Source organism: Amphiura filiformis, chromosome 1 (assembly GCF_039555335.1).
Source record: "Amphiura filiformis chromosome 1, Afil_fr2py, whole genome shotgun sequence".
Classification (NCBI taxonomy): domain Eukaryota; kingdom Metazoa; phylum Echinodermata; class Ophiuroidea; order Amphilepidida; family Amphiuridae; genus Amphiura; species Amphiura filiformis.
In genome coordinates this window covers 91510523-91520878 of record NC_092628.1, presented here as the reverse complement: position 1 = coordinate 91520878, position 10356 = coordinate 91510523, and positions in this window count along the sequence as shown.

The window sequence follows — 10356 nt, the reverse complement described above, 5'->3', positions numbered from 1 at the left end:
TGTGTAGGAGGTGTCACACAACCACACCCCCTCTAGCGACGGCCCTGAGGTCATATCATAGTTAACACTCAGTTACTGATAATAGATATTTGGATTGTCATGAATTGGTTATGATCACCCTTGGGCAGCAAACATTCTTAAGGTCGTCTGAATATAGATTGTTGGATTGTTGCAAATTCGGTGGAAGTGATTTCCATTGATCCCTTTATTACAAGTATGAATTAAATGTAGACCTATTGAGCAGGCCCGTACGCAGGATTTCATTTGGGGGGGTGCTGATTTTGAAAAAGTGGACCTTTTTCCAAGGGGAGGGGGCAATTTTGTGAAAAGTGGACCAAATTTGGACCTTTTTTTGTCCAAAAAAGCATTAAAAAACCCATTTTTTTGCTCGCTACGCTCGCAAATTCTAAAATTTTGGGACTTTTTGTACACTTTTCCCGTCGGATTTGGGTGCGGTGTCCGCACCCCCCGCACCCCCCCCTGCGTACGGGCCTGCTATTGAGCACACAGTTTTTCAATCTAGCTTTCAACATGAAAATTCTTGAGAATTTCCCAGAGTATGTCATCGGTGGTAACGATATTTCCCCGGGATATTTCCCATCCGGTTAGTTGTGCATGTCATGTGCCACACACAAAAATTACTAGCATTCCCAGTACTTCTGAAACATGAACTTCATCCACGGCGTTGTCTCTTTAAAGACATTTCTTGTTTGCTATGTTACAAGTATTTACTACTATTTAGGCAATGTGAACCTAACTGAGTGTCCCCAAATCCATTTCTCTCGTGAGTTCTGACACACACCATCAAATTGTACCTTTTAATAACCCAAACATGGCGATCCAGTCATGCCAGTGGTCTGTTTTGTCTTTCACGCCACGAAACTTCGTGAAATGGTGTAATTACCGGTATATCATTGTATCATGTCTTTCTCATATGTGATGCGATCAAGCAAAATCAGTCGGAACTCGGAAATGTTGATTTTGAGATATAACCTTATACAAAGGAAATGTTTCCTTTTGTTGTTTTGGAAACTCGTTAATCAAGTTGCTCATACTCGTATTCTTGGAACTGCATGGTTGTTCAATATCAATGGTGTTTTCTGCAAAATCCAGATTTGTAAATTATGCTTTGTACTATCCTAGAAACTGAAAATTTTATATTTCCGAGTTCTGACTGATTTTGCTTGATCGCATCACATTATGTTGTTATTAAGCCTATAATAATAAAGCGCAAAGGGCCTGTAGGGCCTATTAAAGTACAATAATATATGTAAACTAAAACTATGTTAGCACATCTATCATGCTATACTTATATAACAAAGGTTACATTTTTAGATTTTCCTATTGAGCAAATCGCTGAATGGGCCTATAACGAGGTCCAACGCATTAGGAACGACGTTTTGAATCGCAATAAAAGCTTGTGTTACGATAATGACATGTCTTTAGTGTTCTGGGTCCTTTTTCATACACCATTTGTTTATCATCATTTTGGCATGCTGAAGGTAAATAACACTTTATATTGTTACAATAATAAAGAATGGTGGCCACCTTTATGCATGTTCTAAAATCTAGATTTTTTTATTCGACATAGTAAACTTTAAAAAAAAATGTTGTTAAGGGACCGTTCACAAACACTTGTTAGGGGGCCTGATGCGCATAAAAATTCATCACGAACATTTTTCGGCCCCCCCCCTTTTGAGATCTCAAAATTTCAGGCCCCCCTTTTTTGACATGAAAATTATGGATCAAGCCCATAGAAAAGCATATAAACTCAATTTTCCCAGGAAAATTTGTGGTCATTTTTTCAGGCCTCCCCCCTTAGGAGGGTAAAAAAAATTCAGGGCCCTCCTTTTTGCATCAGCCCCCTCCTAACAAGTGTTTGTGAACGGACCTTAATCAGTTTCATTCATCTTAAGGGGGTACTACACCCCTGCCCAATTTTGCATTTTTCTCAAAAAGTATAGGCCTATATAGCGCAATGATGACTAGTAAGATATGTATTATAGGGGCAAGAACTATAACTACTGCACTGGAAATATTTATTTCAGCACAGACAACAGTTGTGGGGTTACAGTCAAAAATGAGGGAACCAATATTTGATCAATAAATCAATAACTACTTGCCTTGAGTTGCTGAATTATCAGTGCAGTAGTTGTAGTCCTTGCCCCTATAATATACATACCTTACTTGAGTAAAATGCAAAAATAGGCACAAAAATGGCCGGGGGTGTAGTACCCCCTTAAGGGCATCTGTTTTTGTTTAAATGTTCACTATTATATATATCATATCTATTCAACATTGCACGTTCAGTCAAGTAGGGCTAAACCATCGTCATAGAACTTGTTATATTTGACTACATATTTTAGAAACATTATATTTTACTATATTATACTTGATAGTTTTAAAACCATCTCTAGATTTATATAGAAGTACTATTTGTGGTGTTTTTGTAGAATTAAATAAGGTCATCATAATTTAATAGTTCGTCTCAAAGCCTGCCTGCTTTTTGCGCGTTATTCCTGCTGGATTGGGTAAGTTTTTTCCACTGTTAATTTTTTTCCCAAATCCACCAGCAAAAATATCACGTCTGACACCGTCAAACGTCAAAATAGCCTAAATCGTAAATCTTAATAAAATTCTTCATCTTGAGTCAGTGAAACCTCCTTGACAGATGAAAAGGTGATCTATTCTTTGTCAAAAAGCTCGTCCCACAGAAATTTAAAGTAAAAAAAACCTCTAAAAAATTGGGAAGGGCTTTGAGACAACTATTAAATTAAGATGGCCTAACTACGTTTGTCGATCTGCTTTGAAAGACATCAAAGATTGGTCTTAACCCTGGAATCATGGAAACTTATGGGCCTCATAACTGCTAAATTGTTGGTCTAAAGTATATAGAAGTATACATATTTAGAATGGCAAAGACTTGATGAATCCATCTGTGAGGTCAAATTTGGGCAAACATGCTCGGTTATGGAGAAATTCCACAAATCCACAAATTTGACCTCACAGATATGGATTCTTCAAGTCTTTGCCATGCTAAATATGTATACTTTTATATACTTTAGACCAGCAATTTAGCGATTATAAAGGCCCGAAAGTTTCCATAATTCTAGGTTTAAGACCAACCTTAAGGACAGCAATGCGATATAATTATTTTAACCAGGGGCGTAGCAAGCGGGTATAGACAGGGTGGACGAATCCATGGGCCCGATGGTTAGGGATAGGTCTGTTAAAGGAGATATTAAAAGCACCCGCACTTCTTCTTGTCCATGGGCCCTCGAATGCTACGTCTCTGTTTTTAACTTCGCCAAATATAAGCCTTTGGCGCATGTTATGAACTGCAGTTTTGCACATTAATTCACCCAAACGACACATATTCGTCAATAACAATTGTTCGTAATTTATAGGCTACGAAACAGTTTGTCTCAAACATACCAAACTTGATAATATTTTGTTTTTAATTAATTTTCTTTTATTTCTAGTTGTTTCATTTTCTCCATTAACCTTTCTAGTTGTTCATTACAAATAAGTTATGAAGCGGATACACTCAAAGTACGATCAAATTCAGGGTAGTTTTTTTTAAAGAAAAAAAGTGAATTCCAAGTCGGCATTTTGTACCAACAGATCGCAAAACAAATATATTTCTTCTCATGCATGGTTTTGAGACAAACAAATTTCGCCTTTATTACTGAAATGTTCTTCCGTTGTGTATACTTTTCACGGATTTAAATGTTATTCCTCTGGAATTCTGCAATGAACTGTTTATTCATTACTTCATTTCTTACGTTGTTTTTCATATGCATAATTAGGTTTCAAGAAGTGTATTTCCGCACGGTAATATGTTGGGCAAACACTCGCCAAGTAAACCTAGTTCATTTCCCAATGAAATGAACAGTCTCATTATAAGCTGGTGGTGGGGGTAAGCTGTGAATATCACCCCTTGTTTTCCCTTTACTTCTGTGCTCCAGCAATGGATTGTCATTAACCGAGTCTGATGCAGAGATGGATGTTCTTGTTGGTAAAGATGACGTCCTGATGTAAACATAAAAACAAGAAAAACGAAAAGGAACATATAAAGAATTTACAGCACTAGAGATTCATTTTAATGTTTATGCTTAAGCGGGTTGAAGGGTAGCATGATCCAAACGATGTTGCACTCAAATTATGAGACAAATAACGCTGACACACAAGAGGAACGGTATGGGTTCTATTAAGGAGATCCCAAGACTTGATATAAGAAGTACACTGCAATGTTTTAGTTAATGACCCATTCAGTGATCCCAGCGTAAGTGTACAAAATTAAAATGGTTTACAATTTCCCGGCATTTTCAGTCGATTTTGATGGCGATCATTTTAAATGTTGACCTTCGATTTTCAAGCGGTCAAAAACCGTTCGTTTCAGGAAGTTGTCATGCTTTACTTTTTTGATGTATACATTCATATCAATGCATTGGTAAAAAATGGTAAGGTATACTTTTTATTTCAAATACTTAAATTCCATTTTTTACCATGTAAAATTATTTTTTGGTCGAAATTGAACAAAATCTGCAAGATAATGCATTTCACCCAAAATAATAATAATAATAATAATAAAGAGGCGTTTGTATAGCGCAGAAATACCTTAAAAAGGCCTCTAAGCGCTTTACATAAATATGCAACCAATACACAAAATTAAAAGTTATAAAAAACAATGATAAAACCACATTAAATATACAAAGTTCAGAGAGTGAAAGCAGCACTCATAAACATGACCATACGATAAAACGTGAATTAAAAAGCTAACATAGTATAGGTCCAAAACATACAATATACATATGACTTAAAAACAACATAAGCAATCTGAAAAGAAAAATTGCACAAAATTGATTCATGCATGGCATCCAGGCAGCAGACGAGTTGGAGAGAGCAAAAACAGACCATCACCTCCGTGGAACGGACAAGCCGAACGGATGGAAAAAACCGACAGAGGTGAGAAAACTAAAACGTCTGCTTAACTGGATACCACGCACAACATAGCAGCAAAACACATATAATTTAAACTGTTGGATTGATAAAAAGATGAGTTTTTAACAGTTTCTTGAAGGTGGCAAGTGACGCGGCATTCCTAATCTGCTGAGGTAACCCATTCCACAACTTAGGTGAAGAAACTGAGAAGGCACGCTCTCCGTACGTTGATGTTGCTACAGTCCGTGGTACTTCAAGGAGAGAAAGCGACGACGACCGAAGGAGCGGCTCGGTTTGTAGGTGTTAAGCAGTTCTTTCAGGTAAGGTGGAGCTAGTCCATTTAGTGATTTGTATGTGATCATGAGGATTTTGAAGACAATTCGATCTTTCACAGGAAGCCAGTGCAGCTCATTTCGGCGTAAATCGTTGATATTAACGCGATGGCCACTGACTCCTAAAACAAGTCGCACGGCACTGTTTTGTACCCGTTGAAGCTTAGAAATTGCAGAACTTGTTAAACCAAAGAGCAGACTATTGTTAGCATCAAGTCTGGATGTCACAAATGCATGCACTAAACGTTCTGCCGTAGGACGGTCGATGTATTTCCGAATACGGCCAATTTTGAGGTATGAGCGTCATGTACTGGTCAAATAGGACTCCAAGGTTGCGCACTTCTGAAGCAATGTCAACTTCTGAGTCGCCAACTTTGATGGTAGAAATTGGTGTCGGATTCCTGCTAAATCGCGAAGATAAATGCAACACCTCAGTCTTTGAATCGTTCAGAAGCAATCTATTTTCTGCAGTCCATGCTTTCACGCCTCGAACGCAGTCTTCAAGGCGTTGAAGTTGGTCGTCGCTACTAGGATCCAATACAAGATACAACTGTGTATCGTCCGCGTAGATCATAGTTTCAACACCATATGACCTAATCAAGTCTTCAAGCGGAGCAGCATAAACTGTAAACATGAATGGTCCAGCGACAGATCCTTGAGGTACGGAGCAGTTCATGAAGTGTGTCGCAGATACACTGTCGCCAATAACAACTGATTGTTGACGGTTACAAAGGTAGCTAGTACACCAGGCAAGCGCTTTTCCGTGGACTCCGTAACGATCTCTCAGCCGCCGAAGTAATATCTGATGGTCGACTGTATCAAAGGCGGCCGAGAGATCGAGTAGAACAAGCACAACATCAGAACGCTGGTCAACAGCACGCAATATATCGTTCTGTACTCGCACTAGAGCAGTCTCCGTGCTGAAATGCTTGCGATACGCTGATTGTCTACTACCATACAGTTCGTTATCAAGCATGTATTCTTGAAGCTTAGCTGACGCCGCTCTCTCAACAACCTTTGAGACAAACTTCAGGTTGGAGATAGGCCTGTAGTTGTTCAGTATATTAACGTCGAGTCCAGGTTTCTTGATCAAGGGAGTTACACTAGAAACCTTGTATGATGCAGGAAAGATGCCAGATAGGAGCGAACGATTGACAATTTTAGTAATCGATGGAAGTAACTCAGGAAGGCATTCTTTTAGGAGCGAAGTTGGAATTGAGTCCAGCGAGCATGTCGACGATGGTGATTTCATGATGATACGATGGATAGTCTCTTCAGATACCTCGCAGAAATTACTGAAAGTTGAGGTATGGTTTTGTTCAGAAGGCACGGATGGTTGCAGAGTGATGTTGTCAAGCTTATCTCTGACTTTCCGGATCTTATCCGCAAAAAAACTCCGCGAAGTCATTTGCCAGCTTTTCAGTGCTGTCATGGGAGGGAAGAGTTCTGTTGGAGCCAGTCGAACACATTTTGTCAACCTGTCGAAACAACTGTTTTTGGTCGCAGTCCTTCAGTTGCAATTTATGGTAGTTAGATTTTGCTTCTTCTAGCTTAGCTGAGTATTTCTTGCACTGATCACGATAGGTTTGTCTGTGTACTTCAAGTCCAGATTTACAAAACTGACGCTCACAGCGACGACGTTCCTGCTTTTCTTTTCGGAGCACCTCATCATACCAGGGGGCATGAGGCCGCAATGAAACGCTTCTAGAAACCTCCGGAGCATGACAATCTAACAAGTCAGACATGACATTGTCAAATTGAGTACTGAGGGACTCAACGTCATTGGCTGGATCAGTCACAAGAGACGAAGCAGCGATGTCATTATTAAATGCATTGAGATCGATGTCACGAAGTTTGCGAAAGCGAAACTGATGTTTGGTGACAGGTGGACGTGACACAGCAAGCTTGCAAATGACAGCAAAATGATCAGATGGAAGTGTATCATCAATTTTCAAATCAGAAATGATGGAATCGGAGCTGCGCGTAATCACCAAATCTAGCGTATGACCGCAGCGATGTGTAGGTTTGTCTACATGCTGATCAAATGAAGCAGAATCAAGAAGTTCACGAAAGATAATTGCTTCGCGATCATCCAGAACGTCCACATGGAAGTTAAAATCACCCGCTATTACAAATGGAATAGCAAGGGATGTACATGTCTCCACAAATGCAGAAAATTCATCGAAGAACATCTTCGCTGTGAACTTGTTGACCTTGGATGGATAGGGTCGGTAAATGACGTAAAGCCTTATGGATGAAGATTTCGACGAAATTGTCACGTCCATTTGTTCGAAAGATTTGGCGAGAAAAGACGGGTTGATAACGATGTCAAATCCTCTGCGCATGAGCACTGCAACACCACCACCCCGTTTCGGGCGCGGAACATGATGCATAACATAGTCAGGAAGAGCATTTTTCAAGTCAGAAAGAATTCGATTATCTCTTTCATCACCAGTTAGCCAACTCTCAGTTATCGCTAAAATGTCCAGATGTTCGGACATCACAAGATCAATTATTGCGGAAGCTTTCTTACGCCCTCTAATTGATTGGCCATTCCAAACAGCGAACTTTGCAGAGGGTGTATTTGAATTGCACTTTTTTTCACGAATCAGATTGTGAGGATTTATTGTTTTGGTGTCACTCTCATTTCCAAGAAACTGCTGAGATGGTAATCGATTAGTGACAATCGAGTGGATCTTTCGTCTTAAACGCTTTCCACCTCGTCGCCCACGCTTTGTTTGTCTAACAACGTTCAATCGTTTTAGTTCATTCCACTTGTCTGGGGTGAATGGTTTTGGTTCAATAGAGTTTATCACACCTTTCCGGATAGATAACAAGGTGTCCTTCGAATATGTTAGACGACACATCATGAAAACACTAAGTAGGCCTACAGTACATGGCTGATGAATTCAACAGTACGTAAATACAGTGATGAACGAACCAAAGAAAATATCGAAAATACTAGACAAGACGCAATTCAAAATTATCACAAAGAAGTTCAAACTGGTCACAAATTACTCACAAGTTCATAAAAAGTTATATAATTGTCCACAAAATAGTTAAAACTGCAGTGAAATGCTTGTATAATTGGAGCGAAGTGAATATATTGCATCAAGATATAAAGTTGAAATTTTGTTAACAGATATTGAATATACATGTAACATGTATTCTCCAAAACAAATATGAAGTTCATACTTTATTTACTTTCAAAGTTATATCTGTTTTAATAATTGGCATTTTTGGTAAAAAAAAGGAAAATAAAATCACAAAAAACTGCATTTTCAACCCAAATATCTCAGCTCACTTCACTTTTCAGAAAAGCCAGAAGGTAAAACAGAAAGATGAGACTCTATGGTTAATTCTAACCCGGCTGGCACCTTTTTCGAAAAATGTTGCCCAAAAACCTTAAGGGATGTGAAAAGAGCGAACCGTGGTTTGGATTCCAGAGGGAGGGTGTCTGTAAGAGGCACAGCCATCAGAAAATGAATAACTAAGATCGCGCGCCAAATAAACTTACTGCAGTAATTTTCCTGGTCTTTAAAAAACTAGGCATAGATAATAAATAAATAAATAAATAAATAAATAAATAAATAAATAAATAAATAAATAAATAAATAAATAAATAAATAAATAAATAAATAAATAAATAAATAAATAAATAAAGCAGCATAAGAAAAATATGACATAGCAAGGTTTCGAACAAGCAACGAAGAAATCACAACGCCTTAGCCCGCTCGGTTACTGAACCGTTACATCCTAATCCATGTCAAAGAAATATATTCACCTCAAGAGTAACGCAATATTGGAACATGCCCCGGACACATGCCTGTAGGTAAAGATCCTACGTAATAGAAAAGCACGAAAGGTGCATGAAGGGTCTATCCCTTTAGTCATGCTAACCAAATAAATATATAGAGGTCATTGACATGTAACCAATTCTTTGTATACCTTGATACAATCAACATATACAAAGAAGTATATTATTAGGCGTAGACGCCATCATCAAGGCGGGAAGTATAAAACCATAGTCGCCACTCGTGCACTTTTTTGAGTCTAAGGCTGTTCCGAAAGCAGCCTTGAACCCTGCATTCAGAGGTAAATTTTGGGTTGTTACATGGAATTCAAAGTAATTATATCATCAAAAAACCCACTGAGAGGACTACGATACTTATCCAATCTACATTCTGTTATTTGCAAAAGCCGACGAACGAAGAAAAATTATAAAAGGAGCAGGTCCATATATCAACGTTAATTCCCAGTAAGCTTAAAAACGCATCGAAAACGCCAAAATGCAGTCACAAAATGTATAATATTACTAAATCACCGAAACGAATTTTTAACGTAGGTATGCAGAAAAGAGTTGTATTAGCAATAACAAAGTATGTGCAAAAAGATTTGTCTTTGGCATGTCGCTTTCTTGAAATATCACCAAAATATCAAATTTGGAAAAAACACCCCAAACTTTAAAACAAACATGAACCTTCCAAAATAACTGCACATTTGGACTTGGTGACCCGGTCATTACCTGGCGCTGTGATTTAGGATTCCTCGTCGCTTTCTCTCTCTAGTTACCAGTACTTTAAGTTTTAAGTGAATAGGGGGTGATGCGAGGAATACGCGTTAACAGCCCCAGTAGAAATAGCTCGGTTGAAGGTGAATGCGCGGTGGATCACCGTCATCCGTCAACTACCTTTTGAGGCGGTGAATACACAGTAACGTTCGCAGTAGAAACAATTCGGGCGACGATTTTGGTGGTGACACCGGTTTTGCTGGTGGTGACAAGTTTGCCCACTACAATACAACGGGAGCATTCAAATCTCGAATGTCACGAAAACTATTTTCTGGACTTCCGCCCTCCCCACTAAATAGGTGGGAAGTGAATTGTTACCCTGAATTTAGAGTGCAGCAGAAACGACCAGATGATGGTTAAAATAAGTGACGGGATTGAAAATGCGTGTGAAGAATTGAAGGTGAAAGCGCGGCAATTCGTGGACAAGCTTGATTTTGATTCATTTTGCCTATATAAATCACCATACATCTCAAAAACACAAAAGGCTAATTTCACAATTTTTTTCAGCAC